The sequence below is a fragment of the Panthera leo genome, chromosome A1, assembly GCF_018350215.1.
Source record: "Panthera leo isolate Ple1 chromosome A1, P.leo_Ple1_pat1.1, whole genome shotgun sequence".
Classification (NCBI taxonomy): Eukaryota; Metazoa; Chordata; class Mammalia; order Carnivora; family Felidae; genus Panthera; species Panthera leo.
The window spans coordinates 92,359,531-92,384,876 of record NC_056679.1 but is presented as its reverse complement, the minus strand read 5'-3'; the positions used below and the strand labels follow the sequence as shown (position 1 = coordinate 92,384,876).

At 41.4% G+C, this 25,346-nt stretch overlaps 1 protein-coding gene across 8 annotated transcripts in view; it reads right to left on the bottom strand.

Moving 5' to 3' along the window:
• Positions 1–2,549: 2,549 nt before the first annotated feature.
• The window catches only part of YTHDC2 (YTH domain containing 2), a 96,335-nt gene continuing 73,538 nt past the window's right edge, over positions 2,550–25,346 (bottom strand). For 4 of the 8 annotated variants that reach the window (XR_006200901.1, XR_006200900.1, XR_006200909.1 and 1 more), the window contains 6 exons: positions 13,500–13,633; positions 11,919–12,030; positions 9,679–9,779; positions 8,051–8,187; positions 7,772–7,950; positions 2,550–2,758 (listed from right to left, as the gene is read on the bottom strand). The gene's annotated coding sequence lies outside the window, so the exon portion shown is untranslated. Of the gene's footprint in view, positions 2,759–7,771; positions 7,951–8,050; positions 8,188–9,678; positions 9,780–11,918; positions 12,031–13,499; positions 13,634–15,677; positions 15,902–15,970; positions 15,991–25,346 lie in introns of those variants that run through there. The other 4 variants (XR_006200905.1, XR_006200903.1, XR_006200902.1 and 1 more) reach the window with 3 other exon arrangements.

Sequence of the window (25,346 nt, the reverse complement as noted above, 5' to 3'; positions counted from 1 at the left end):
GGTTAGAGTGGGAGAGAGCCAAAGCATAAGAGACTGTTAAAAACTGAGAACAAACTGAGGGTTGATGGGGGTAGGAGGGAGGGGAGGGTGGGTGATGGGTATTGAGGAGGGCACCTTTTGGGATGAGCACTGGGTGTTGTATGGAAACCAATTTGACAATAAATTTCATATAGTAAAAAAAAAAAAAAAAGAATAATGCTCCAACGCCACCCAAACTGTAGATACCATGTAATTTTGCAATGTAAAATACACTAAGCTCCTGAGGCATCTGGCTGGCTTAGTCAGTAGAGCATGTGACTCTTGACCTCAGGATCCCAAGCTAAGGCCCCCACATTGGGCATAGAGCCTGCTTAATTTAAAAATAAAAAAAATTTTTCAGGGGCACCTGGGTGGCTCAGTCAGTTAGGCATACAACTTCAGCTCAGGTCATGATCTCACGGTTCATGGGTTTGAGCCCCACGTCAGGCTCTGTACTAACAGCTCAGAGCCTGGAGCCTGCTTTAGATTCTGTGTCTCCCTAGCTGTCTGCCCTTCCCCTGTTCATGCTCTGTCTCTCTGTCTCTCAAAAATAAATAAATGTTAATTTTTAATTAATTAAAAAATAAATTAATAATAATAAAAATTTTTAAAACTCTAAGCTCCTAAATGGATAGCTATTCACCCCTGTTCATGTAGCATTATTGACAACAGCCAAACAGTGGAAATAACCCAAATGTGTATCGACAGGTGGATGGATAAACAAAGTGGGCTATTCATACAATGGACTATTACTCAGCCTTGAAAAGGAAGGAAATCGTGACACAAGCTACAACATAAATGAAACTTGATGTCGTGGTAACTGACATAAACCAGTCACAAAGGGACAAATGTTAGATGGGGTACTCAAATATTCAAATTCACAGAGACAGAAAGAACTGAAGTTGCCAGAAGCTGGGGAGAGAGAAGAATAGGAAATTAGTGTTCTATGAGTTGAGTTTCCGTTTGGAAAGATGAAAAAGTTCTGGAGATGGACAGTGGTGATGGTTGCACAGGACTGTGAATGTGCTTACTGCCAATGAGCTGTGCACTTAAAAATTGTTCAGGGGCTGGGGCGCCTGGGTGGCTCAGTCAGTTAGTGTCCAACTTCAGCTCAGATCATGATCTCACAGTTTGTGTGTTCGAGCCCCACATCGGGCTCTGTGCTGACAGCTCAGAGCCTGGAGCCTACTTCGAGTTCTGTGTCTCCCTCTCTCTCTGCCCCTTGCCTGGTCACACTCTGTCTCTGTCTCAAAAATAAATAAACATTAAAAAAAATTTTTTTGGGGGGCGCCTGGGTGGCTCAGTCGGTTAAGCGTCCAACTTCAGCTCAGGTCATGATCTCGCGGTCTGTGAGTTCGAGCCCTGCGTCAGGCCCTGTGCTGACCGCTCGGAGCCTGTAGCCTGTTTCAGATTCTGTGTCTCCCTCTCTCTGCCCCTCCCCCGTTCATGCTCTGTCTCTCTCTGTCTCAAAAATCAATAAACGTTAAACAAAATTTAAAAAAAATTTTTTTTTAATTGTTCAGGGGCACCTGGGTGGCTCCATCGGTTGAGTGTCCAGCTCTTGGTTTCGGCTCAGATCATGATCTCACAGTTTGTGAGATCGAGCCCCACATCAGGCTCTGCGCTGGCAGTATGGAGCCTGCTTGGGATTCTCTCTCCCTCTCTCTCTGCTCCTCCCCCGCTTGCACTCTCTCCCTCTCTCTTTCTCTCTCAAAATACATAAATAAACTTTAAAAAATTGTTAAAAGGGAAATTTTACATTATATATATTTTACCACAACATAAACACACACACACACACACACACACACACACACCCTCCCAGAACTGTGTCCTTGTTCTGAATATAAAATGTTCCTCAAATATGCTCTTGTACTTGCTTATGTACGATTGAGGATTTGATTTTCTTTTTAAGGTCCCAGTCCTGGAAAGCACACTTTCACCTGCTGTAAACCCACTTCCTCTGCCTCAGGGGCACCCTCCTCACATTGGATTAGAGGAGGCAGAGGAGGACCCCAGGACTTCTGTCTCTCAGGCTAAAGCATCTTGGTCCCATTCTGACACGTCCCTGCTTGCCCCAGGTGACAGCTACCACTCTTGGTGACAGCTGAACCCAAAGGGCTCTTTGCCTGCTCAGAAATCAGCCTGGCAATGACAGGTATCACTCTGAACATGCATTAAAGATTCAGAACAGTTTGAAACAGTGTGAGACAGGGAGGGAGGACAGCCAGGACCTCCAGGGCCTCACCCTAGCTCTTGACTGAGGAAGCGAAGTGAAGGGTCCTGATGGGGAAGTTAGAGAATACAGTAAAATCTTGGTTTGTGAGCATAATTCCTTCTGGAAACATGCCTGTAATCCAAAGCACTTGTATATAAATGCGAATTTCCCCGTAAGAAATAATGGAAACTCATGTGATTCATTCCGCAACCCAAAAGTATTCACATAAAAATGATTACAGCACTGTAATATAATACAAAATAATAAAGAAAATACAAACTATAAAAAAATAAACTAATTAACCTGTACGTACCTTTGCAAACCTTCGTGGCTGGTGTGAGGGAGGTTATTATGGAGGACGACTATCATGATCACTAACGGAATCACTGCTATCTTTTGGCTCAATGGAATCTTTTTCTTTTCATGCAACTGTAACAAGGGACGTATCCAATGACACTTGCTTTTGCCTCCTTTTAAGAATGTCAAGGAAATGTGACTTTACACTGATAATCACCCACAATCCTGCAGTGAGAGAGAAAAGAACCATTGGCTCAGTTGCGATCATGTGACATTCAGTGTCACGTACAACTCCTATTACAGGACATCGCTCGTTTATCAAGTTAAAATTTGTTAGAAATGTTTGCTCATCTTGCGGAACACTCCCAGAACAAGTTACTCGCCATCCAAGGTTTTATTGTACTCTAGTTGCCCTTCCTTCTGACCTTGCACAAAACCACGTGAATGTCCCCCCCCCCACCCCCCGCCCCGCCGGTGTGGACCCTAACCTGCTTGGAAGTACCATATTACCTCTGAGTCCAAATGCCTTCAACACGAGTTGGAGTAAGGGTTACAAACTGAGGCAGTAAATCCATCTGTGGCCTTTAGAAAGTACCTTCTATCAGGAATTGGAATGTGACTAGAAACATGTTGAGGTCCTTTCATCCTGACAGCCCTATGTGCCTGGTCTTCATCCTGGCCCCTCTGTCAACCACTCATCTGTGTGGAGGACTCCAAGTTAAGCTTCAGGGATGCACTTCCCCACTTGTCATAAAATCTCATTGCAGGGGTGCCTGGGCGGCTTAGTCGGTTGAGTGTCTGACTTTGGCTCAGGTCATGATCTCACAGTTCGCTAGTTCGAGCCCCGCATCAGTCTCTGTGCTGACAGCTCAAAGCCTGGAGCCTGTTTCGGATTCTGTGTCTCCCTCCCTCTCTGCCCCTCCCCCACTCATGCTCTGTCTCTCTCTCTCTCTGTCAAAAATAAATAAACATTAAAAAAATTAAAAATCTCATTGCAGGCAGCCACACATCTGGTTCTTCTTTCTTGGGGGCTTTAAAAACAGGTTGGAAATCTCAAAAGAAGTTATTGGATAAAAACTTCTTAGCTGGATCAATGTAATAAATTGATTTTTTTTTTTTTTTTTTTTTTTTTTTTTTAGTAAATAGACTTTTTGACAAGAATAGGTCAGTCCTGGTGTCCTTGCAGAATTTGTTCATTTCAAATCTGTCTGTGTGTTCCAGGACTCACAGTGACAGAGTCTCAAACCTAAGACCTTTTGTGGGAGATTCAAGGAAAGAGGTGAAAACAATACCATATGAACAGGAAATAGGAGGGCACTTGGGATTGGCTCAGCTCAGGCTTGAATTAAACCATTCATTAAAGCTCTGAATTTTCTCTAAGCATTTGGCAGCAATTTCACCCACAAATGGCTTACAGTATCACTTAATTTCCCATTGGAGCTCTGGAGGAAATAATGATGCTAAGAATAAAATGAAATAATAGATGTGTAAGCACCTAGCTCAGTGTCTGGTACCATGTCAGCGCCTGGTTGAATTTGAAAAACAGTAATATCGTCTTTCATTCAACCAGTTCTAAAGCCATTTCTGTGTTGACACTTGATGGCGGTGTTGAATGGCAATGTTAAGTTGTCTGTTGGTTGCTTCAGTCTCCAATACATGTAACTCCTGGGTGTGGGAAGGAAGGCACGCAACAGGGCTCCTTCACCTACCACTTCACAGAAAGAAAAACCTAGAGGGTTCAGCTCAACTCTCTCTCCTAACCTCCAAAAATAGTTATGCTTCAGGAATGAGACAAGTCTAAGATAGAGCAACAGGACGAAAAAATCACATGAATCCACTGTCTGCCCCCTCCCCAGTCCTGTCCATAATAGGATTAAAAATGCTTAAAGGGTACAGTAGACCCCATGAAGACATGACTCACTTTATCTTGTGGATTTAGGGAGACAGCTGCAGCCTCCTTGCACACCGTCTGCACTCTCAAGAGTGAAAGAAAATTGCCAGACCAAGACAACCGTATTGATACTGGCTTGTTTTTTCAAAGGATAAACCCTTACATGACAGAGCTTGGTTTTACGAACCTAAATGGGAAAAGGTTCCTCAGTAGATATTGGAGTGCTCCTTATTTATAACTTGTTCAGCTAACGGCATGCTTTTTATGTCACCTGAACCACCTGAAAGTTTTGTTGTTGTTTTCACTGTTATTGTTTGAGAGAGAGAGAGAGAGAGAGGGCAAGTGCCAGCTGGGGAAGGGCAGAAGGAGACGGAGAGAGAGAATCCCAAGCAGGGCTTGAATCCACGACTGTGAGATCATGACCTGAGGCAAAACCAAGAGTTGGACACTCAACTGACTGAGCCACCCACATACCCCAAGAAAGATTTTATTTTTGATGTAGGCTTTTTGCTTGGAGCAGTAAGCCTAGGCTTCATTTCCTGTGTGCTTTCAGCATTATTTATTTTTCTTGATTTCTCTAAAACACTGTTGTCTTAGATTCTACTCCACCTCAGAGCCATTTTTATTCTTTAAAACCAGATAGGTGGTTTCTTTCCTTTGTTTGTTTTTGTTTCCTGACTTTTGTGTTTAGTGGGAATGAAGCCTCATGCTAGGGTATTCCTTGTGAGATAACCCGGTATCCTCTTATTATCTGCATTCTAATTTCAGAAGGCTCTAGAACCACCCTAGACAATGTGTAGGCAGAGAAGAGAAAAACTGCAATGAAACTACTACTTGAGCGGGATCTGTAGAGAAGACAGAAATGTCTAAATATGTTCATACCCTCTCTCTTGGTCACCAAAAGAACACTAATTTTCTTTTTTTTTTTTAACATTCATTTTTGAGAGACAGAGACAGAGCATGAGTGGGGAGGGGCAGAGAGAGAGGGAGACACAGAATCCGAAGTAGGCTCCAGGCTCTGAGCTGTCAGCACAGGGCCCGATGCGGGGCTCGAACTCATGGACCACAAGATTATGACTTGAGCTGAAGTCAGAGGCTTAACCGACTGAGCCACCCAGGCACCCCAAGAACACTAATCTTCTAGGTGTAAGGCATCTTTCTTTAGCCCCCAGCTGTGTCTCCCCCTCTCAGAACCATTTTACGAGGAGATTGAAAGCTTTGGTGAGAGACTCTGGGTTTGGGCTGGAGCACATGTTCAATGCTCAAAACATTACAATTCTGTCTTAGCCTTCACCTCCTGCTTGCCCAGGGCCTCAAGGTCAACCAGGGGTTGAGGCCTTCTCAGGTCTTTTCTGGGTATGCTCACAGCCTGGCAGATGGCTTTCTAGATTCCCAGGAATAAGTCAAAGCTTTTCAAAGCCTGCTGTGTATATCTTCTTTCCCAAATTTTCCTTCTAAGTTTCGGCCAGGCTTGTTTGTCCCAGCTGGTATCACAGCTTAAAGCAGCCCAGAAGTCAAACAATTGCTGCTTATTGTTCTTGACAAACACCTTGGAGATAGAGCCTTTCCCATAGTTTGGAGTCAGGTCAGGTAACTACAAAACCATTCCTCTTACTAATTGCATTTTGTTTCAAAATATATAGTTCTTTTTCATTAAAAGTATGCTATTTGTGTTAAAATGTAACTAGTGCTTTTTCAATGAAGTAATATAATTCTTACTTTTCTCACTTTTAATATTGGCTACATTCAATACTGATAGATTGATAGATATAACCCATATAAATGACATGTCTTTTGGGTCCTCAATGATTTTTAAGAATGTTAAGGAGTTCCAATATCAAAACACTTTAAAACTACCAGCTTAGCTAAAAGTAAGAATCTAAAGTTAAAGGATTTTTCCTTTAACACTTTAAAACTACTTCTCCATTATGTTCTTGCATTCCATGTCATGGAAGAGAAGTAAGCATCAATTTTATTCTTGTTCCTTTATGAGTTATCTGTTCTTTCTTCCTGGAAGCTTTTAGAATTTTAACTGCTTTTTAGTTATTAAATTTTATGGTAGCGTATGTAGGTGTAGGTTTCTTCTTACTTTTCCTATTCTGTACTCTATGAACTCTTTCTACTTTCACTCATTCTGGAAAGTTCTCAGTCATTATTCCATAAAATATTTACTGCTCTGTTTATTTTTTTCTTCTCCTTTGAAGCTTTCTATTTTTATACAGACGCTAATATCTCTTTATTCACATCTCTTTACTTTTTGTTCCTTTTCTTAATCAGTGGCAGTTCCTCAAAGTAATTATATAGGGTTCTAATTAATGTTTTTATATTTTTTGAGTTCTCATTCTATTCTATTATCTTCATCTCTTTCATTGTGAAACATGAAAACAGAGGAAAATACATAAAACATAAATATACATAGTTTAACAAATTATTGCAGAGTGAATATTCATACAATCACCCCCAAGGCTGACTTCATGGGGGTGCAGTTACACAGGGACTCCCACTTAGAGGGGCTCCATGCTTGGTCTGATGACCTAGTGTCACTGTCTGGATATTTCTAATAATCTTAAAAACAAGGGACCCCACATTTCCATGTTGTATAGACTCCACAATTTATGTAGCTCCTCCTGATGACCATCCATGTCAAGAAATAAATAATTGCCTTATGTCCAAAGCCCCACCCTGTCCCTTCCCAGTTACAATCCCTTTTCTTCCCACGAAGATAAGATCTATCTTGACTTCTATGGCAACCACTTTATTGATTTTCTTAGAACTTTACTAGCTGTGTATGATCCTCAAACTATAGTTTAGTTTTCCCCGCCTTACTGAATATTTCATATTGCAGCACATCATCACGATTACAGATGCCACTAAAATACTATTTGTGAAAAATTATAGGGAATCGAAATCCTGACAAGATGGCTGATTATCATAGGCTCTTGCTTCCTCCTCCAAACCAACCCTGAAGATGTCACATAGAAAAGAGCCATGGGGCGCCTGGGTGGCTCTGTCGGTTAAACATCCAACTCTTGATTTCATCTCAGGTCATGATCTCACGGTCATGGGATCGAACCTCCAAGCTGGGTGTGGAGTCTGCTTGGGATTCTCTGTCCCTCTCCGTCTGTCCCTCCCCCACTCGCACACACTCATGTTCTGTCTCTCTCTCTCTCTCTTTTCTCTCTCTCAAAAAAGAAAAATAAAGAAAAGAGTCATGAATGGAGCTAAGGAATTAATGTAAAAAGAAAGCAGCATGTCACAATGATGACCTAATAAGGTACCTGCACAAACAATAATGAGCAAGCAATCCCACAATGAACATGTGTAATAAATGTCCAGGAGAAAAGTACCTGGTGCAATAAAAGCACATAATGGAGATCTAACCAAGCCTGAAGTGTCTGAGATCTTCCCAGGAGTAACTTTTGCTCTGAGGTCCAAAGGACTTAACTGAGATGAGATCCTTGCTTTTGGAAGGAGCACGACAGGGCTGAAGGATTCTAAGAAGACAGTATGTAGCAAGCAGACGAACCTGGAGAGAGAAGCAGGGTCCAGATCAGACAGGCTTTATCCCAAATGCAAAGATTTAAAATAGGTTAGTGACGTGATCCAGTTAGGTTTTAAATGGTTACCTGAGTTACAGAGAACGTACTGGCAGAGAAAAGTGGAAAGGAGAGACCCATTACATGGCCCCAAAGGCACTCCAGGTGAGATATGCTAATGGCTCATCTAGGGCAGTGGCAATGAAAGGAAAGAGACACAGATTGATCTGGAAGATATGAAGAAGTAAAATGGTCAGTTGTGGTTGGGGAGGTTGAAGCCAAAGGATGTATCCGGATTAAGAACAATGCCCAATTCCTGACATGCACATCTGGGGGAATTGTGGCAACTTTCGCTGAGTTAGGAAACCCAAAAAGGGGAACGTGATGGGGGGGGGGGGGTTGCGGGGGAGGGGGGTGTCCCCAGAGTAAGCTTGGTAGAGTTTTAGACATGGTGGTTTAGCTTTCCTTGGAGACATCCTGTGGAAGTGTTGAGTGGACAGTGTGGACCTTAAAAGCCTTTCACGTGGCTTCAGGGGCTCCTGGGTGGCTCAGTCGGTTAAGCCTCTGACTTCAGCTCAGGTCATGATCTCACAACTCATGGGTTCAAGCAGCCCCCCCCCAACCCCTGCCTCCCATCAGGCTCTGTGCTGACAGCTCAGAGCCTGGAGCCTGCTTCAGATTCTGTTTCTCCCTCTCTCTCTGCCCCTCCCCTGCTCATGCTCTGTCTCTCTCCCTCTCTCAAAAATAAATAAACATTAAAAAAAAAAAAAGCTTTCATGTGGCTTCAGATCACACACAGGAGTTTATCATTTAAGAAAGAAAAAAGAAACAGAAGGAAGGAATGGAAGGAAGGAAGGAAGGAAAGAAGGAAGGAAGGAAGGAGGTAGGGAAAGAAAAGGCACAAAAACAATAGTTACTTCGTGCATCTTTCTTATTCCTTTCTCCAGTTCCTGGAGAAACTAATGAAGTCACAGGCACTATTCTTACTGGGACAGTCTCATTCCCAGGTCATGACTCTATCTGAAGAGCTCTATAACCTATAACCTCTGATATACAACTATTCCCAGTCCCTGGACATTAAATAATACTAATACCAATGATAAAAATAATAATACATTTAACTCAAAACAACTCGAGAGAGCTCCTTAAAGAGCACCGTATAGATTCTGAGCTCTTCTTTTTGGGTGCCTACAAACATATTGAACATAGGTGCTCATGGAGAATGATGACGAGACTGGACACAGAGCTCTTTCTCAGTAAAGGAGAGCAATTAGGTAGAAGAATCTGACTTTCTGCATCAATAGTTTTTCAGACAGTATGTGCATCACTTTTCCTTAAAAGGCTGCAGATATATTCCATATGAATGTAATACTTCAGCACTAATCATTAATAATTCAAGAGTTCCCACCATACCACTATTCCAACAGAGTCTGATGACTTCCATTGCATCAGTGATCAGTGTTTAAAAATGGACACTCATTTTACTCATCTCACAAAAGGGGGGGGGGGGGGGGGGGATAAGTAATCTACCATGCTAGCATGTTAGCCAAGGTCAAGACACTCTTCAAGCTTTCCCTTTGTTCTAATAGCAATGTCCCATATAGAAACAGGCGTTTCTTACTTGCCATGTCTGCTTCTCCTTGCATGATAAATAAAATTCTCTTAGCACCAATTATTAATTTATTAATTATCGCCAAGTAAAAATCTGTTAAAAATACCCAGAGGATGGGTCCTGGAGGTTCACAGCTGCAGATCCAACAGAGTTTATGAACTTGTTGCCAATGAATTAGGAGGCTTCCATATGCTCAGAGGCCATTATCTGAACCAAAAATAAAATTTCTAATTATTTCCATCCATAAAATGTCCAGCAAAATGCTATGCTATGCTAATTTTAAGAATATAGAGTAATGTAACAGATGTCATGGGTGGGCCACTACCTAGGAGGGACAAAACCCTTCAGTGAAGGAAGTGGTTTTTTTGGCATTATCATATTTCATGAGTTATGAGCTCCTATTATTGAATAAGAAACAACAGTGCATTATTGGAATGTCCGCTCCCGCCCAGACTCTGAAACAGGTGTTTTCCATGGTATCTTGTTCAATCCCCACAATTTACAAGGTGCATATGACCTGTGTCTTACAAAGGCAAATCCCAAACACATTAAGAAACTTGCTCCCAAGTCAAGTGCATAAGTAGACAGCAGAGCCATCAATTAATGCTTCATCTCTGGACCACAGAAACTCTACAGGAAATAATGGTAAGGAACAACTGGCACCCTGCACATGTTAGAAATTCTAGAAGGAGAAAAAGAAATCCCCCAATGATGAAAATTTTCAATGTGCTTTTCACTTCAGGTCAATTCTTGGTCACGTCAGGATACAGAGAGCAGAAAAGACCTAAGCCACGGAAATCTTGTGAAAAGCTCCAAATCTGCTTCACCAATTCCTTTTCTTGTTTGGTGTAAGAGGTTAAATTAGGTTGCCAAGAACTAATGCACAAAGATCTAGCATTAACTTGAGTTACAGGGGAACAATAGTCAAACAGAATTAGAGTCCACAGCACATGTGAGCAAATGACTTCAGAATTCTTCCAATCTCCCTCTTTCTCTACGTGCAAACCAGGAATTAGACATTTCCTCAAGACAGAAGAGCAATGACAGTTATCACATTTTCACAACAACTTTTTTGATCGTTTAACGTCAAAACCCCTTGCTTTAGAATCTCTCTGCCACAACCTTCATTTTCCCCTCTTAGTTTTTGGGTTTCTTAATTTTTTTTTTCCTTTCCATAGAAACCTAGGCTTCATATAAAATATTTCCTTATGAAGCTGAGGGATCTGCTGTTATGGGAACACACTGGTTCTGTGAGGGTGCTCTCTTAGGATCCTGGCCACTTTGAAAGTCGTCTTATTCTGGGAGTAGGTCACCAATATTGGGTAGCCATATGATCCCTTTCAAGGTCATCTCCTTTGCCATCTTTTGGAATAGAAATGTGCCCAGCCAAGGTCTCCATATTTCTCCCTGATCCACCCATGAGATTAATCCATCAAGTTAAAGATTACTAGAATCCACTAAATTCCATTTTTGAGATCTGTCCCTTCCCAATATCCAAGGATACAGCAGTCAGCTAAGTATCCCTCTTCAATTTGGTTTAAATAATGTTGTATCTAGAAGATATGCTTTAACCTGTGACATGGCATTTAGTTGTTTCCTAGTTTCATTATAGATATTGCCCTCCTATATTTGATACATTGTATTCATTTCCATAGTTTTCAGGGACAGGAATAAGGTAAACTTGCTCTTATTTTATCATCTTTCCAGAAATTTCTCCAATATGAATATTTAAATACTGGATAAAATATTGAATATTCATCAAAGTTTGATTAAATATTGTATATTTAAATAGGCAGAGCCAGAGAGTCTGGGTAGCTCAGTCAGTTGAGCATCCCACTCTTGATTTTGGCTCAGGTCATGATGTCACAATTCATGAGATCCAGCCACACGTCGGGCTCTATGCTGACAGCGTGAAGCCTGCTTGGGATTTTCTCCCTCCCTCTCTCTCTGCCCCTCCCCTGCTTGCTCGCTCTCTCTCTCTCTCTCAAAATAAATATTTTTAAAAAATTTTTAATGTTCATTTTTGAGCGAGTGCGCGAGCGAGAGAGACAGAGCATGAGCAGGGGAGGGGCAGAGAGAGAGGGAGACACAGAATCCGAAGCGGGCTCCAGGCTCTGAGCTGTCAGCACCGAGCCCATTGTGGGATTCGAACCCATGAACCGAGAGATCACGACCTGAGCCAAAGTCAGACACTCAACCGACTGAGCCACCTAGGTGCCCCCCAAATAAATATTTTTTTTAATTTAAATAAATAGGCAGAGCTATACACTACTGAATATCAAGAAAAGATACCAAAAATGCAAACACCTAAAACCTCTTCTGATGGTCAGTGTTGAGAGTACTTACCTAAGCTTTGTTTGAGTGTGAACCTTTGACACAGGCTTGAGAAATCATGTCACCCACTCCCTTTTAAACATTGGCTTACCAGTACTGGTCTCCTGTGCAGCATGCTGGGACCCTATAGGAACACAGAGTTAGCAGGGAGGGTAACCATTCTACTAAGACATCCTATAGATAACCACCGACAACCTGGGTGGTTAGGCAGGCAGATTTGCTTGCACCCTGAGCAGGAACCACAAATCGGTGCTTTGCATGCCATTTAGTAAGGAATTACTTGATGAGCAGTGGAAATATCTTCCTAGAGTATGAATTTCATAGTTACACACTGCGTATCAACTGAACCTGAACCACAGTATGAAGCAGCCCCAAGACCACATGGCCTGGGTCACCAGACTACACCATAACCCTTGTCACAATGGGTTACTCACTTCTCTGCAGGTCCCACAAACATCCCTCTACCCGAACTTTTCCATTTCTGCTTGTCGATGTTACCCATCTTTCCAGATCCAACTCAAATGCTTTTCCCCTCCATGAAGCATTTATCGTTGCTTTCTCCGATCAAGATTATCCTTTCCCTGCTTTGCATCTCTATTTTACCATCTGTCCTATGTCTCCATTCAGTCAATCATTAGTATCCAGCACCTATGATCGTCCAAGCCCTATTTTAAGGAGTATGGCCACAGTACCAAAAAAGGCACAGTTCTTGTTCTAGGAGCTCATAGTCAAGTGGATGATACAAAGTAACAATCAAAAATAATTTTATGTCAAGTGCAATTTGATGCTGTGAAGAAAAATTAAGCTAGGTAAAGGGTAAGATGACTAGAACGAATGACCCTGGAAGGGGTCAGGGAAGACTTCTCTGAGTATGTGACATTTGAGCAGAGACCAAATGGAGTGAGGGTGTGATCATGGTAAGGTGGGTGGAGAGCCTCTGGAGTAAACAGAATAGTTGCAGAGGCCCCAAAGCAGGAATTAAATGCTCAACTTACTTAAGGAACAGTAAGGAGATGCCTGGGTGGCTCAGTTGGTTGAGCATCTGCCTCTTGATTTGGGCTCAGTTCATGATCTCATGATTTGTGGGATTGAGCCCCACATTTTGGGCTCGGTGCTGACAGCGTGGAATCTGCTTTGGATTCTCTCTCTCCCTATCTCTATCTCTGCCACTCTCCTGTTCATGTGTATATACTCTCTCTCTCTCCCTCTCTCAAAATAAGTAAACATTTTCTTCAAAAAAGGGAACCATTAGAAGGCTAGTGTTGCCTTGGATGGTGGGGAAGACAGAATGGAAGGAGATAACGTTTAGGAAGGCTAAGCGGAGTAGAGTCTGGTAGGCCTTAACGACTTCAGGAACTGCTCTGGACACCTCAACATTCTTTTCTTGGGTGAACTCCCACCATCTCCCATGTGTCTCTATTGAATCTCCATCACAACACCCTGCTTGCTCCCCAGCTACAAAACACATTGCCCACGTCAGGTCTCCTCTCATCCAGTCCACAGTGAGGAGGTGATCATGTGACACAAGCAGGGTCAAAAGTTTCAACAACTGCATTGCCACCTTGTGCCAGAGGCTGTCTGCACCCCACTCACCACTGCCAATGGGAGTCTTCATTGTCAAACAATTCATGTATAATCCAGATCCAGAATCTTATCCCAGCATCTGCATTTTGAGGTCAGACTCTGAGGAGGAGAATGGTATCCAGGAGTGTTCTGATGATGGACTCCTGAAAGGGGGAAGCAAGGAAGCAGAGTTGGCCAGAGGAAGAAGATGAGCCTCAACGCAGTCCCACTGGCGGTCTCCATGCTTCCCATGGGAAGTCTTGATGCTGGGATGACCCTTCAGAGTTATCTTGAGTTGGGACAAGAAGACTGAGCCTTTGTGTCCTGGGTATTAATCAGCCACTGGAGATGGGCCACTCTGGGTAGGGGACATGACTTGGGCAAGGCAGTTCTGTTCAGCTGAGGCTGAAGACCTGTGAGGATCTGACACCTGAGGACTTCTGCCAGCAGCCCACCCAGTATGGGGGAATAAGTTCCTCCTTCCCAATGGTGTACAGAGTAGCTAATCATGGTGTTCATCAAAGAAACTATGACTAGCAGTAAATCATGGATTCTTATGAGACTGTTTTAAAGCAGACATACATACATAATAAAAATGTCAATGTTCTGGGGTGCCTGGGTGTCTCAGTCAGTTAAGCGTCCAACTCTTGATTTCGGCTCAGGTCATGATCTCACAGCTCATGAGTTCAAGCCCCACACTGGGGACCCGCGCTGACAGTGCAGAACCTGCTTGGGATTCTCTCTCTCTCGCTCTCCCTCTCTCCCTGTCCTGCTCATGCTCTCTCTCAAAAATAAATTTTAAAAAATTTTAAATGTCAATGTTCACCTATTAGGTAAATGCCTAAAGACTGTCAACTATAAAATGCTTAATTCAACTTAATGTTGTGATAGGATCAAATGGAATGAGAGACTGAAGTACCTCATGTCAAGCTTGGCACTCAGTATATGTTTTCAAACTAAGTATAATAAAATGTGACCATTAATGTTCCAGTTCAAAATCTACACGTAACTCCAGCATCATAAACAGATGTTTGTGAGGAAACTCATACTATAGACATTCAGTGAAGCTTCTGGTTGAACAGGTCAGGGCTTGGACTGAAAAAAAGATGGAAAGAATAAAGAAATTTTAATGAAGAGTCTGTTTACAAAAGAGGAGGCAGAATTCGGGAAACATGAGGCAGAATGAGGCACCCCATGACTAGCAATAACAGAAAGATACTACCACCCTTAGGCTTGATGGAACAAGGGAAGGAACGAGAAGTTACTAGAAACAAGAAAGTCCTAACTGTGGCAGAGAGCTCCCTAACAGGAGCTATGGCTTTTAGCAGCAGATTGAGGACACGGCCAAGCTACCCAGTGACCCAGCGGACAGTAATGCAGGGAAAGAAGTTCTCCAGCTCTCTCTCTCACCTTCTCATCTCATGCTGGTACCTCCCATTGGCCAAACCCAACAAGAAGTCAGAGTAAAGGGGTGCCTGGGTGGCTCAGTTGGCTAAGCATCCGACTTTAGCTTCAGGTCACGATCTCATGGCTCTTGTGTTTGAGCCCCATGTTGGGCTCTGTGCCGACAGCTCAGAGCCTAGAGCCTGCTTCCGATTCTGTGTATCCCTCTCTCTGCCCCCCACCCACTTCCTCAAAAAGTTGTCAGAGGACGTAAAAGTCAGCATCCCAGGCACAGTTAGAAGCATGGGTCTGTAGAGACAAGTGGAGACCATTTCACCACAGCTTGCTGAAATTCAATACACGACATTGAGTTTTAGATATAGTCAGGTATGTGTATCAGTACAGATGAAATTGTTGTTGTTTTTAAGGACACTTTATTGATTCATATTGTTAGCTTTGGTGGGAAGAGGTATGAATGGTGAACACTTGGGTTCTTCTCTTGGTGTGGCTGAGGAGATTGCCAAAGACAGAAAAGATCTAGAAACAAAGAGAACAGGGAAGTGGGGGAAAAAGAAAGAAAGAAAGAGAGAGAGAGAGAGAGAGAGAAAGAAAGAAAGAAAGAAAGAAGAAAGGAAGGAAAAAAGAAAAAGAGAGAAAGAAAGAGAGAGAAAGAAAGAAAGGAAGGAAGGAAGAAAGGGAGAGAGAGAGAAAGAGAAAGAAAGAGAAAGGAAGGAAGGAAGGAAGGAAGGAAAAAAGAAAGAAAGAAAGAAAGGAAGGAAGGAAGGAAGGAAAAAAGAACGAGAGAGAAAGAGAGAGAGAGAAAGAAAGAAAGAAAGCACATCTTTTGAAGACTTAAGCGTGTCCAGACTCTTTTTGGGGAGAAACATAGAAGATTGTCCCCGAGATAGGTGGATCCAAAGCACATGCCGTGGCCACTCTTCGTGTCTTTGTTTAGTGATCTGTACACAAAGGATGCTACAGAGAATCTGTCCAGCCACTTTCCCCAGAGTGGTCTTCGCATTTGACTTGGGTTTTCTCTCTCTTCCGGTCTGAGGAATCCAAACATCAATATTTATAGCACTTCCCTTATGTGTCATCAATATTGCTTACACATATATTTATAGGGTTACCACTGGCTCTGGAAAGAACATAATGCACATAATTAAGATATGTCTAAAGCCAACTAGGGAAGGGGGTAGGAGAGGATTAGTCACAGGGAAGAATCTGCCCAAGTTCCCTCCTTAACTAAATAAAGCCCTCTTCAGCAACACCACCAGCTCCCAGGGGAAAAGGGCCAAATTTCATGCCATGACTGTAACTGAAATATACAAATGTCTCAGAACCAAAGAATCTAAAGTCTACAAACAGTACCATCCCCAATCCTATGGGAGCCAGGGGCACATCTTTCAAGTACACTTTGGTAGGAGGAGAGCCCCAATTCCAGGGCATCCTTTTGACTTTTTAAAAGGTCTGGTCCCGGTCAAAGCTCTCCCTTAAACTTTGGGCATCAGGTTGTCTATCTATGAAACAATAAGACTGAACTATGTGATTTCAAAAATTCCTCCCAACCTAAAATGAACTTGAGAACTTGCCATTAAACCACTGTGCTTTTTCCACTCAATAAATCAATGAACCTCGCTATTGGTGTTTGAAAATGCGTACAGCAGCACCATCTAGCGGACAAAAGGTAGTAATACTAGCGACGATTAAGACCAATGAAATGAAATTTCACAAGGATAAAGTAATTTTTGTGGGACATTCCAGGGAAGATCTCTTAACTTCTTTGTAGATTGTGGCCCTCTTGGAGAATCTAACAAAAGTTATGGACCCTCCTACCACCCAACAATGCAAAAGGCACACATACCAAAAATTCTGTGGGAATTTTGTGGGAATATGGGAACTTCCCCAGCTCTCCCCAATCATGCATGGGCCACAGTTTAAGAACCTCCTGTAGGGACACCTGGGTGGCTCAGCCAGTTAAGTGTCCCACTTCAACTCAGGTCATGATCTCACAGTTCATGAGTTCAAGCCGCACATCGGGCTCTGTGCTGACAGCTCAGAGCCCGGAGTCTGCTTCAGAATCTGTGTCTCCCTCTCTCTCTGTCCTTTCCTCTCTCTCTCTCACTCTCTCTCTTTCAAAAATAAGTAAATATTAAAGAAAAAAAAGAACCTCCACTGTACACATTGTAAGGAAAGTGAAAAATGATCCTATAATCATCAGGAATCAATAAATGTTGTAACAGAGTTACAATTTTTTTTAACTTAACCATAAACCAAACCTCCTTTTTTTTTTAATTTTTTTTTAAGTAGGCTCCACACCCAACATGGGACTTGAACTCATCATTCAGAGATCAAAAGTCACATGCTCTACTGGCTGAGCCAGCAAGGCACTCCAGATCCTTCTTTTTCCTACTGCGTAACAGAAAGAGTACCCACTTGCCCAGTCATTTGCTCCTACCACCTCTGATTCTTGACAGGGTGTGACAAAGATACAGGGGATGTTATGCCCAGAATTTGTGATCCTCAAAGACCACCAGGGAGCCCAGTCCGATGCAAAAGCAAAAGAGCCTTTATTCGAGCTAGCTCGAGCTCAATCCCCTACCTGCATCTACGATGCAGCGGTGAGACACCGGGGAGAGAGAGCGACTTTCAAAAGCACAAAGGTTTTATAGGGGTCTAGGGGCAGTTGGTGAGGTAATGGCTGTGGCCTCAGCCGAGTGGCTGGGGAAGGGTCATGGCCTCAGCCGATTGGCTGGGGAATGGTCGGAGCCCTGTTATGCAGGTCGCCAGGCGTGTTTTGATCAGGAAGTTTGAATGGGTGAGCGGGACGTTACTCAAGGGGAGGAGGCGTGGTCTGAGGTGTCTGCGATTTTCCCAGAAAGGGGGCATCTCGGGGACATAGTCACTCAAGGTGGAGGACACAGAACAAGATGGACCGGCGTAGGTCCGCCCTTTCAGGGAGGCTGGAAAACTGTTGAAAAAGAAGTGAGAATCTAGCACTGGCAGTACCCAGTAGAAGCAGAGCCAGGGGTGTGGTCCTGATCCTACCTTTCCTGGGCTCTAAGTCCATCTACCCCTGCCTGTTTCCATACCTCATCCTTCAAATCCATCAATTCTGGAAGCTGTTTGACATCCTTCCAATAAAGCCCTTCACCACTTTGAGTCAGTATGTGTTACTTACAATTAAGTAACACCAAAGGTTGTGATTGATACATACACCAAATCCATAGGGGTGAACTGAAAAGGTAAACTCTTCCTCAGTGCAACATACTTCATCATGTACTTAATAGCACTTTAACTTAAAGCAAAAGACCAAAAACTAATCAAAATTTCCAGAAGCCACGTCTTCTCTAAGGATGATCAAAATATTGGCGGAACATTATAGGCGTCCTTCTCTCGCGGGATGATCCTGCATTATGCTGTTTATACAGTCCTCCAAGAAATCATTTCTTGTTTTGGTATTTTCCCCTACATTTCACACCAGAATTTGGTTTAATACAATCTCAAATCCTTTCTGGAACAAGACAGAGTCTTTTACATATTTATATACTCACATAAGGGTTTCTGATGTTTAGCCAAGATAAATTAAGGGTGGATGAAACATGTTCTTAGGAAAAAAAAAAAACTCATAACTATAGAATTGTTATATAATTCTATATATAAAAAATTATGGCCAGGGGCACCTGGGTGACTCAGTCAGTTAAGCATCTGATTCTTGATTTCAGCTCAGGTCATAATCTCACAGTTCATGAGTTCAAGCCCCACGTTGGGGTCCATGCTGATTGTGCACAGCCTGCTTGACATTTCTCTCTCTCCCTCTCTCTCTCTCTCTCTCTCTCAAAAATAAATATTTTAAAAAAAATTATGCCACATGGAAAAGAAAGACCCACCAACAGTAAAAATAGGTGTTTGGTTTTTAAACCCAAAGACAATAGGCCCAATATTTTTTAAAGATGATTTTCTTGATTTAAAAATCCTTTTGAAAAAATTTATCCGGGTATAGCTAAGACCATTTCCATACCCAAATCATTCTGTTTAAGGAACCATATGCTCCACTGCTAGCTAAGTATACTTTAAAATAATGTAATATAATTGTTCATAACCTTTCATCTAGTAATACCACTGCTGGGTATATGTCCTAATGGAATTATTTAAAATAAGAAAATGTTTGCATTAATACTAGGAAAAAAAGACAAAATTAGGGATTTTATTATAATGAATGAAATTTATTAAATATCACATAGCCATTACTATGAATGAAGTAGAAGTCTGAAATAGCATGGGAGAAACATTATCATATAACTTTAGATGAAAATAAATAGAATAAAATATTGCTCCATACTAAAAAGAGACTAGGTAAAATTCATATTGAATGATGAATTTTTCTCATCGTTATTTTCTTTACTGCTCTTAGTAACTTTTTAACGTTTATTTATTTAATTTGAGAGTGACAGAGACAGAGCGAGTGGGGGAGGGGCAGAAAGAGAAGGAGAGAGAATCCCAAGCAGGATCCACACTGCCAGCACAGAGCCCAGTGCAGTGCTTGAACTTAGGAACTGTGAGATCATGACCTGAGCCGAAGTCAGAGGCTTAACCAACTGAGCCACCCAGGTGCTCCTGCTGTTAGTAATTTCTTAAACATTTATTAAAAACCTGATAGGCATTGTGCAAGAAACTCAGTATATAAAATGGAAAGGTTCTCCACCTCCAGGGAGTGTATGGTCTGTGGAGCAGAAGAAGGCAGCACATGAAAACAAGGAATACAATTACTCTGATGAAAATATGCAAATTAGGAAAAAACTAGACCAGTACCTAGGAGTGGAATGCTTTTAATGCTTTTATGTGTATGTTTTTATGTGTATGTTTTACTTCTTCAGAAAATGCCCAACTGTTTTCTAAAGTGGTTCTATCATTTTACATTCCCACCATCAGGGAATGTAAACATCCTTGCCAACACACTAGTTGCTCTAACAGATATGTAATGGTATCTTATCGTGGGTTTTAGTTTGCATTTTCCTAATGCCTAATAGTGTTGAGCATAATCTCATGTATTTATTTGTCTTCTGTATGTCTTTTTGGGCGAAATATCTTTTCAACATGGCCCAGCTTTTTAATTGGGTTGTTTTCTTATTGCGGTTTTAAGAATTTTTTTTAGGTATTCTGGATACAAGTCCGTTATTAGATATATGTCTTCCAAATATTCTCCTGCAGTCTACTGCTTGTAACAGTGTCTTCTGAAGAACAGAAGTTTTGGGGTGCTGGGTGGCGTTCAACTTTGGCTCAGGTCATGATCTCATGGTTCGTTGGTTTGAGCCCCACATCAGGCTCTGTACTGACAGCTCAGAGACTGGAGCCTTGCTTCAGATTCTGTGTGTCCGTCTCTCTCTGCCCTTCCCCTACTTGTCCTCTCTCTCTCTCTCTCTCTCTCTCTCTCTCTCTCTCAAAAATAAAGAGTGAAGAACAGAACTTTCAAATTTTGATGAAGCCAAATTTATCCTTTTGTTCTCCCAGAGACAGTGGATGTAAGAAATCTTTTCTCCTGTTTTCGCCTAGCAGTTCCACAGTTGTGGCTCTTACATTTAAGGCAATGATCTATTAGGAGTTGATTTTTTTATATTCTGTGAGATAGGGATCTAAGTTCATTATTTTGCGTATAGATAGCCAATTTTTCCCTCACCATTTGTTGGAAGGGCTATAACCGCCTCCATCACATTGCCTTTATGCGCTTGTTTAAAAAAAAAAAAAACAAACAAACAATTGTCCACAGATGTTGGGGTTACTTCTAGACTCTCCATTATGTTCCATTGATCTATTTGTCTATATTTATGCTAGTATCAAGCTGTTTTGTGTACTATAGCTTTGTAAGTCTTGAAATCAGGTAGTGTGAACCCTCCAAAGTCGAGTTGTTTTGGTTATACTTGATCCTTTGCATTTCCATATGAATTTTGGAATCAGTTTGCTGGGGTCTACAAAAGGAAAAAAAAAAAAAAGGCTGCTGGGGTTTTGATTGGGATTGTGTTAACTCTATAGATTTTGGAGAGCATTAACTCTATAGATTTTGGAGAGCATTTACATCTTAACAATACTGAGTCTTCAACCCACAAACATGGTATTTTCTTAGGTCTTCTTTAATTTCTCTCAGCAATATTTTGTAGTTTTCAGCCTATAAGTCTTTCACATCTTTTGTCAGATTATTCTTCCTAGGTATTTGATATCTTTGATGTTATGATCAATGGTATTATTTTCATTTCCAATTGTTTGTTGCTATTATATAGAGATTTTAAAATATTTTGGAGGTATATTGACCTTGTATACTGCAACCTTGTTAAACTCACTAACTAGTTCTAGAAAGTTTCTTAGAGGGAAACTTCTAGTTTTGGTATTGCATAGCTAATAATTTTGCCTGCCCCAGAATTTTCATTCTGGGAATATTACTTTGATAATCCTTTAGAGAACCATTTCTCTCCTATCTTTCGCCCATGTGTTTGAGGTGAGCATTTACTATACATTTGGTCAATTACCACAGTGATAATAGACTAGTGTGGAGATAAGCACATGACCAACTGATCCAGGAAGAGTCAATCGTGGAACTTACAGGAAAACATTGCATTTTTCTAGCTAGTTCAAAGTCGGACATTACTCATTTCCAACTCAAGACCACTGTGGTCAGAGAACACATTTTGTGGCACGTGAATCCTTTCAAATTCATTGAGATTTTAAAACAAAACTACCAGGGGCACCTGGGTAGCTCAGTTAGTTGAGCGTATGACTTGATCTCAGGGTCCTGAGTTCAAGCCCCACATTGGGCTCTGTGCTGGGCATGAAGCCTACTTTAAAAAAAAATTTTTTTTTTAAATAAATAGGGATGGCTGGGTGGCTCAGTCGGTTAAGCATCCAACTTTAGCTCAGGTCATGACCTCACGGTTCATGGATTCAAGTCCCACATCAGGTTGCAAGCTGACAATGCAAAACCTGCTTGGGATTCTTTCTCTCTCTCTCTCAAAATAAACTAAAAACAAACAAACAAACAAAAAACACCTTTAAATACATACATACATACATACATACATACAAAATCACCATATTGACTCAGCAATCCTACTTCTGGGTATATATCCAAAAAATTGAAATCAGGATCTCAGAAGGATACATGCTTTCCATGTCCAGTGCAGCATTATTCAAAATAGCAAAGACATGGAAACAATGTAAATGCCTATCAAGAAACGAATGATTGAGAAAATGTAGCACATACATACGATGGAATGTTATACAGCCTTAAAAAAGAAAGAAACCCTGTCACACACACAACAGTATGAATGAAGCTGGAGAACATTATGTCAAGTGAAATAAGCCAGTCACAGGAGGACAAAGAGTGGGTCATGCCATGTACATGAATAAAATCTAAACAGTCAAAAATTGTAGAAACAGAATAGCAGTTGCCAGGGACTAGGGAGAGAGGGAGATGAAGGGTTGCTGTTCAAAGGGTAGAAAGTTTCAGTTATACGACATGAGTACATTCTAGAGGTCTGCTGTACTTACGGGCCTCTAGATCTGCAGATCTAGAGATCTGCACGTTAACATTATTGTGCACTTAAAAATTTGGTAAGAGGGTAAATCTTCTATTAAGTGCTCTTGCCACAATAAAATATAAATGTTTTGAAATTTGTTTTACGGCCCACGAAATGGTCTATCATGATACATGTTCTGTGTGCACTTAAATAAGGTGTATTCTGTTGCTGTTGGGTTGATCAGATCAAGTTGGTTGATAGTGTTCTTCAAGCCCACTGTATCTTTTCTGATTTACTGCCTACTTTTTCTATCAATTATTGAAAAGGGGGTATTGAAATGTCTGACAATAATTGTGAATTTGTCTGTTTTTCCTTTCAGTTCTATCAATTTTTACTTAAGTATTTTGAAGCTCTTTTATTGATGCCTAAGTGTTTAAGATTATTACGTCCACTGACCCTTTCAATCATGACTAAATTACTGTCTTTATCCCAGATTATATTCTTTGCTCTGAATTTTCCTTTGCCTGATATTAATATAGATATACTAGTGTGGTTTTTTTCTTTTTCATTAATGGTAGCAGGGGATAACTTCTTCCATTTTTTTTTAACTTTTACCTTATTTGTGTCTTTATACTTGAAGTACATTACTTATAGGTATCCTATAGTTGAGTGTTGAATTTTTTATATCCAATCTAACAAGCTGTCTGTTTTATTTATTTTTTTATGTTTATTTATTTTTGAGAGAGAGAGTGTGAGCAGAGGAGGGGGAGAGAGAGAGAGGGAGACCCGAAATCCAAAGCAGGCTCCAGGCTCTAAGCTGTCAGCACACAGCCCGACACAGGGATCGAACCCACGAACCGCAAGATCATGACCCGAGCCAAAGTTGGGACAACCCAACTGACTGAGCCACCCAGGCACCCCACAAGCTCTCCCTTTTAAATGGGATTTTTAAATTCTTTTTAATTAATAATCCCTCCACCCAACGTGGGGCTTGAACTCACAGCCCCAAGATCAAGAGTCACATGCTCTTCCAAATGAGCCAGCCAGGCATCCCTTAGGTGGGACTTTTAGACATTTAATATGGTTATTGATTCTGTTAGGTGTGCATCTACCATCTTGCTACTTGTTTTATTTTTGTTATTTTTGTTTCTATTTACTTCCATTTGTTGTTTCTTTGTTCCTCTTTTCTGTCTTCTTTTGGATTTTTACAAGTCTGGCTGATGGGAGCAGGCACTATTCCCTTTAATCCTTTCAAATGTTTTTTTTCCCCCTACCCTTTCTGCCCATGCATGCATTCCAGGGGGACCATCTACACATCTCTAGGCTTCTCTCTGTAAGCAGTTCTCCCTCTGGTATTCTGTTCTATGAACTTGAGCTGTTGGGTTTCCCCACTTTCAACTCTGTCTCCTCAACTCAGGAGTCTTGTCATATATATGTCATATATATATGAAAAAATATATATACATATATATGTTGTTTCGAGCGAGAAAGTAAATCTGGTCTATGTTACTCCATTTCAGTTAAAAGTGCAAGTCCTTGGGGCACCTGGCTGGCTCAGTTGGTGGAGTGTGAGACTCTTGATCTCCAGGTCATGAATTCGAGCCCCACACTGGGTGTAGAGATTATTTAAATTTATTAATTAATTTTAAATAGTTTAAATTTATTAATTTAGTTTAAAAAACAAGTGCAAGTCCTCACTACCCCACTTTTAAAAATTGCTGTAGGGGCGCCTGGGTGGCTCAGTCGGTTGAGCATCTGACTTCTGATCTCACAGTTCCTGAGTTCCAGCCCCACATCAGGCTCTGTGCTGACAGCTCAGAGCCTGGAGCCTGCTTCGGATTCTGTGTCTTCCTCTCTCTCTGCCCCTCCCCTGCTCCCGCTCTTTCTCTCTCCCAAAAATAAATAAAGCATTAAAAAAAAATTTTAAGATGTAAAAGTATCTCAATAAAGAGCAGTCTTCTCCACAGTGGTGTTGGACCCACTGGATAACCACATGCGTAAAAAGGACTCTCAACCTAAATATCACAGCTTGTATAAAAATTAACTCTAAGTGGATCATGAATCTGAATATAAAATATAAAATTACATAACTGTTAGGAAGAAACATAGAGGAAAACCTTCAGGGGTGCCTGGGTGGCTCAGTTGGTTAAGCATCCAACTCTTGATTTTGGCTCAGGTCATGGAATCATGGTTTGCGAGTTCAAGCCCCACATTGGCCTCTGTGCTAACAGCACAGAGCCTGCTTGGGATTCTCTCTCTCTCTCAAAATAAATAGATAAGCGTTAAAAAAAGAAGAGGAAAACCTTTAGTGACTGGTGATAAGGTTCTTAGACATGACATCAAAGTCACGATCCTTAAAAGAAAAAAAAATTGCTAAGTTGTAGTTCATCAAAACTTAAAACTACAAAAATATTGTGAATCTACAAAAAACTACAAAAACTACTATGAAGACAATGACAAGCAACAGGCAGAGAAAAAATACTTGCAAATCACATACTGGACGAAGAGCTCATACTCCAAATGCAGCAGCCCTCCCTTTCTACGGTTTCCGTTACGGACAGTCAGTCTCAATCCACAGGCAGACGATTCTCCTTCTCTGGCACCATCAGGTAGGTCGCAGCCTAACGCCATGTCACAGCACCTACGTCATTCCCCTCACCTCATCCCATCATGCAGGCATCTTATCATCTCACAGCATCATAAGAAGGGTGAGTACAGGACACTAAGATAGCTTGAGACCACATTCACATAACTTTTATTACAGTAGATGGTTATAATCGTATTTTATTTGTTGTTAATCCCTAACTGGGCCTAATTTAGAAACTAAGCTTTATCATAGGTGTGTACATACAGGAAAAAAACGCAGTATATAGGGTTCGGTACAGTCTATGGTTTCAGGCATCCAGTGGGGGAGCCTTGTACATAAAGGGGAGTACAGGCTATAAGGAACTCTCAAAACTCAACAGTAAGAAAATAACTGACTTAA